A 6,000-nucleotide genomic window follows, 5' to 3' on the forward strand; every position below is an offset into this window, starting at 1 on the left:
GCAACATGTTACAGAGTTACTTGTTTCCACCTGTTGGTGAATGTATTGAGCCATGAATGAAAAGTGTACCGTATTTTGAAAGGGCCAGTATATAGTAAGAAGTCACAACGAAGCCAGTGGTATTTTATTATGTAAATTGCTGTAAACATGCAAGAAGAACCATTACATTGAGCATTTCTTTGAAGCTTTCACAATTTAATGACACAAAGAGTATTCATATACACAATTCGATATGTTGTTGTTTTACCGTTATGATAAGGTGTTGCTTTCTTATTGACGTGCACTGAAATAATATATGTGACAGGTGTAAATGGCTATGCTTATACCATTGTAAGATAATATCTCTCTCCCGTAACTCTCCTTTGAGCTGGTTCAGTGTTGTCATATCATGCTTTTCAATAGTATCGTACATCTGCAAACTGAAATGTAGTATTCAGGATTTGAACAGTATGCCATGAAGCGAGGAATGTGGAAAAAAACACAAATAAGAGGGATAATCTTGATGTACATAGATTAAGACATATTGGGCTTTCTTTCAATGAGATGACCTATAGTCAATTTCTACACTGGTGTGAAATTACTATTGTAAGGATTTTCAAACTATGTTTTCAAGTTTTCTTTCGTGATATGTGGTCAGCCCTGAAAAGGGCTGTTGAGCAAATGTCTTGGACATAAGCTGTGTTGTCAATACTCCATTGAATCAGAATCGCTCTGCTCCGAGCTGGAGTCTGCATCCAACTGTGAGATGTCGTATCTAAGCTCTGCAATTCGTTCAGCTTTTTCACAGGCTTACTCGTAGAATGCATTGCGAACCCCTTCCACTGTTGCCATGCGAAGCCTTAAGTTGTAGCGAAACGAGCGGTGGTTTTCTTGTCGCGCTTTGTCATAACGAGTCTGCAATCCCTCCAGCTTGTCATTAAGAAGGACCACTTGTTCACATGCCTTTTTGAACTTCATCTCAGTTTCGTAAAGACGAGTGTTGATGTCAAAGTTAGATCTCTCCATTTGGATGCTTCTGAGGTCTGATAATATGATGGCCAGTAGAAAGTGGTTGGGGCCTTATATAGCGACACTTGACACCAATTTGCCAATCACAATACTCATCGCTCTGACACGGCGATTATCTCAATTGTATATTCAGTCATGTGGATCAAGAGCCAATCAGAGACAGGCTGATACTCTTTACTCATGACTGTCACTACAGAGGCTATCAACCAGACACGAGTTTATACAACTGATTGGCATGCAATTTCCGCAGAACACCATCTAAGACAATTCTAACAGCAATTTCAATGTAAAGAGAGAATATTTAACTGCTCACAAATCCACTTTGTTTCATTGGTGGTCTGATCAATATAAAAAAACCTAGTAAGATGCACATTTAAAAGCAAGGCAATGAAGGCGAAAGTTAGCAAAATCCATATGACAGTGTAAGTGAAAGTGGACGTGAGACTGTCAGCTTGGGGTGTGTGTTGTTTGTCCTAGCCCACTTCTTCTTGGTGATTGAGACTGACTTAATCAAGTATTGTTTCTTTGACCAATTCTTTCTACCAATCAATTTATCTAGGTTAATTGAGAGAAGAAAGTTCTTTCTCAGTGTCTAATGGATTTATCAGTTAGAGTTAATCTGTCAACAATTCTATACTGTCTGAGAGAGAGAGAGAGAAAAGGTATAAAAGACAGTTTGGGCTTCAAATGACTACAGTTCTTTGAAAACTGGTACTTGCAAAAATGGCCGTTCTGTGTGAAAAGTCTGATTTACAAAGCGTTCTCGTGGAGAAAGAGAAGAAGTTTTATCAAGCATGTGCCCAAGTTCGGCTTTTGAATACTCGCCTTGAGGAATTAGAGGTCCGTTGCGAAGAGGCGAAAAGACCCAGACAACTGTCTTTTCTTTATAACCATCGTCTGCGTATGACGACCATGGAAGGCGTTCGTAATGCTTATTATGAATACGCTTGCAGGAAAGCACAGGAAATCGTAAAGGTTCGCCATTTCCTGTTGGAAGAAAGAGAGGATCTCGAATAATGTTCAGCATGAGTCGTTGACACAGAAGCACTAAAAGGCTCTTTTAAGGGCCATATATAACTATCACAAAAGAAGCTGATAGACATGAAAACAGAGCTGGTTTACCCGGAATACATAATAAAGAAATGTTTAATACCATTGTTGAAAGATGGTGATGAAATATTGTTCTTCGTACCATTGGAACTTTCAGCTGGAAGCAATGCCCGTAGAAGGCTTGATTTCACAGCATCTTGAAACAACATAGATTTTCCTGATTGAAATAATGTAGCTTCTCGGTGACACGTGTTAGGAATAAAAGATGAATCGAATATGCCTTTATTTGGATAAGAGCTATACTCAAGTGAGACCACTATCTGCAGGTCTCCAACAGTAAGGAGTCTAATTTGGTTTACCACACGTGGAGAAGATTAACAAACACACATGTTTGTGCTGATAGACAAGTGATTAACTTCTGGTGAACCTTTTCTAATGTAACATACTATTTTCTAGTCTTTTTGATGTTTCTGAGATCAAATGTACGAAGGAAGACTCCCATTGTGCAAGACAGAACTGTGTAGGAGTATGTGATAACAGACAACTTTAATCTTACAGTTTTATAACACTCATCAAATCCGATTTTCACGTTGGGTGACCGTTTCCATTTAGTTTGGTCCTGATGCAACATGTTACAGAGTTACTTGTTTCCACCTGTTGGTGAATGTATTGAGCCATGAATGAAAAGTGTACCGTATTCTGAAAGGGCCAGTATATAGTAAGAAGTCACAACGAAGCCAGTGGTATTTTATTATGTAAATTGCTGTAAACATGCAAGAAGAACCATTACATTGAGCATTTCTTTGAAGCTTTCACAATTTAATGACACAAAGAGTATTCATATACACAATTCGATATGTTGTTGTTTTACCGTTATGATAAGGTGTTGCTTTCTTATTGACGTGCACTGAAATAATATATGTGACAGGTGTAAATGGCTATGCTTATACCATTGTAAGATAATATCTCTCTCCCGTAACTCTCCTTTGAGCTGGTTCAGTGTTGTCATATCATGCTTTTCAATAGTATCGTACATCTGCAAACTGAAATGTAGTATTCAGGATTTGAACAGTATGCCATGAAGCGAGGAATGTGGAAAAAAACACAAATAAGAGGGATAATCTTGATGTACATAGATTAAGACATATTGGGCTTTCTTTCAATGAGATGACCTATAGTCAATTTCTACACTGGTGTGAAATTACTATTGTAAGGATTTTCAAACTATGTTTTCAAGTTTTCTTTCGTGATATGTGGTCAGCCCTGAAAAGGGCTGTTGAGCAAATGTCTTGGACATAAGCTGTGTTGTCAATACTCCATTGAATCAGAATCGCTCTGCTCCGAGCTGGAGTCTGCATCCAACTGTGAGATGTCGTATCTAAGCTCTGCAATTCGTTCAGCTTTTTCACAGGCATACTCGTAGAATGCATTGCGAACCCCTTCCACTGTTGCCATGCGAAGCCTTAAGTTGTAGCGAAACGAGCGGTGGTTTTCTTGTCGCGCTTTGTCATAACGAGTCTGCAATCCCTCCAGCTTGTCATTAAGAAGGACCACTTGTTCACATGCCTTTTTGAACTTCATCTCAGTTTCGTAAAGACGAGTGTTGATGTCAAAGTTAGATCTCTCCATTTGGATGCTTCTGAGGTCTGATAATATGATGGCCAGTAGAAAGTGGTTGGGGCCTTATATAGCGACACTTGACACCAATTTGCCAATCACAATACTCATCGCTCTGACACGGCGATTATCTCAATTGTATATTCAGTCATGTGGATCAAGAGCCAATCAGAGACAGGCTGATACTCTTTACTCATGACTGTCACTACAGAGGCTATCAACCAGACACGAGTTTATACAACTGATTGGCATGCAATTTCCGCAGAACACCATCTAAGACAATTCTAACAGCAATTTCAATGTAAAGAGAGAATATTTAACTGCTCACAAATCCACTTTGTTTCATTGGTGGTCTGATCAATATAAAAAAACCTAGTAAGATGCACATTTAAAAGCAAGGCAATGAAGGCGAAAGTTAGCAAAATCCATATGACAGTGTAAGTGAAAGTGGACGTGAGACTGTCAGCTTGGGGTGTGTGTTGTTTGTCCTAGCCCACTTCTTCTTGGTGATTGAGACTGACTTAATCAAGTATTGTTTCTTTGACCAATTCTTTCTACCAATCAATTTATCTAGGTTAATTGAGAGAAGAAAGTTCTTTCTCAGTGTCTAATGGATTTATCAGTTAGAGTTAATCTGTCAACAATTCTATACTGTCTGAGAGAGAGAGAGAGAAAAGGTATAAAAGACAGTTTGGGCTTCAAATGACTACAGTTCTTTGAAAACTGGTACTTGCAAAAATGGCCGTTCTGTGTGAAAAGTCTGATTTACAAAGCGTTCTCGTGGAGAAAGAGAAGAAGTTTTATCAAGCATGTGCCCAAGTTCGGCTTTTGAATACTCGCCTTGAGGAATTAGAGGTCCGTTGCGAAGAGGCGAAAAGACCCAGACAACTGTCTTTTCTTTATAACCATCGTCTGCGTATGACGACCATGGAAGGCGTTCGTAATGCTTATTATGAATACGCTTGCAGGAAAGCACAGGAAATCGTAAAGGTTCGCCATTTCCTGTTGGAAGAAAGAGAGGATCTCGAATAATGTTCAGCATGAGTCGTTGACACAGAAGCACTAAAAGGCTCTTTTAAGGGCCATATATAACTATCACAAAAGAAGCTGATAGACATGAAAACAGAGCTGGTTTACCCGGAATACATAATAAAGAAATGTTTAATACCATTGTTGAAAGATGGTGATGAAATATTGTTCTTCGTACCATTGGAACTTTCAGCTGGAAGCAATGCCCGTAGAAGGCTTGATTTCACAGCATCTTGAAACAACATAGATTTTCCTGATTGAAATAATGTAGCTTCTCGGTGACACGTGTTAGGAATAAAAGATGAATCGAATATGCCTTTATTTGGATAAGAGCTATACTCAAGTGAGACCACTATCTGCAGGTCTCCAACAGTAAGGAGTCTAATTTGGTTTACCACACGTGGAGAAGATTAACAAACACACATGTTTGTGCTGATAGACAAGTGATTAACTTCTGGTGAACCTTTTCTAATGTAACATACTATTTTCTAGTCTTTTTGATGTTTCTGAGATCAAATGTACGAAGGAAGACTCCCATTGTGCAAGACAGAACTGTGTAGGAGTATGTGATAACAGACAACTTTAATCTTACAGTTTTATAACACTCATCAAATCCGATTTTCACGTTGGGTGACCGTTTCCATTTAGTTTGGTCCTGATGCAACATGTTACAGAGTTACTTGTTTCCACCTGTTGGTGAATGTATTGAGCCATGAATGAAAAGTGTACCATATTCTGAAAGGGCCAGTATATAGTAAGAAGTCACAACGAAGCCAGTGGTATTTTATTATGTAAATTGCTGTAAACATGCAAGAAGAACCATTACATTGAGCATTTCTTTGAAGCTTTCACAATTTAATGACACAAAGAGTATTCATATACACAATTCGATATGTTGTTGTTTTACCGTTATGATAAGGTGTTGCTTTCTTATTGACGTGCACTGAAATAATATATGTGACAGGTGTAAATGGCTATGCTTATACCATTGTAAGATAATATCTCTCTCCCGTAACTCTCCTTTGAGCTGGTTCAGTGTTGTCATATCATGCTTTTCAATAGTATCGTACATCTGCAAACTGAAATGTAGTATTCAGGATTTGAACAGTATGCCATGAAGCGAGGAATGTGGAAAAAAACACAAATAAGAGGGATAATCTTGATGTACATAGATTAAGACATATTGGGCTTTCTTTCAATGAGATGACCTATAGTCAATTTCTACACTGGTGTGAAATTACTATTGTAAGGATTTTCAAACTATGTTTTCAAGTTTTCTTTCGTGATATGTGGTCA

Source organism: Haliotis cracherodii, unplaced genomic scaffold (assembly GCF_022045235.1).
Source record: "Haliotis cracherodii isolate W230 unplaced genomic scaffold, xgHalCrac1.p SCAF_20, whole genome shotgun sequence".
Taxonomy (NCBI): Eukaryota; Metazoa; Mollusca; class Gastropoda; order Lepetellida; family Haliotidae; genus Haliotis; species Haliotis cracherodii.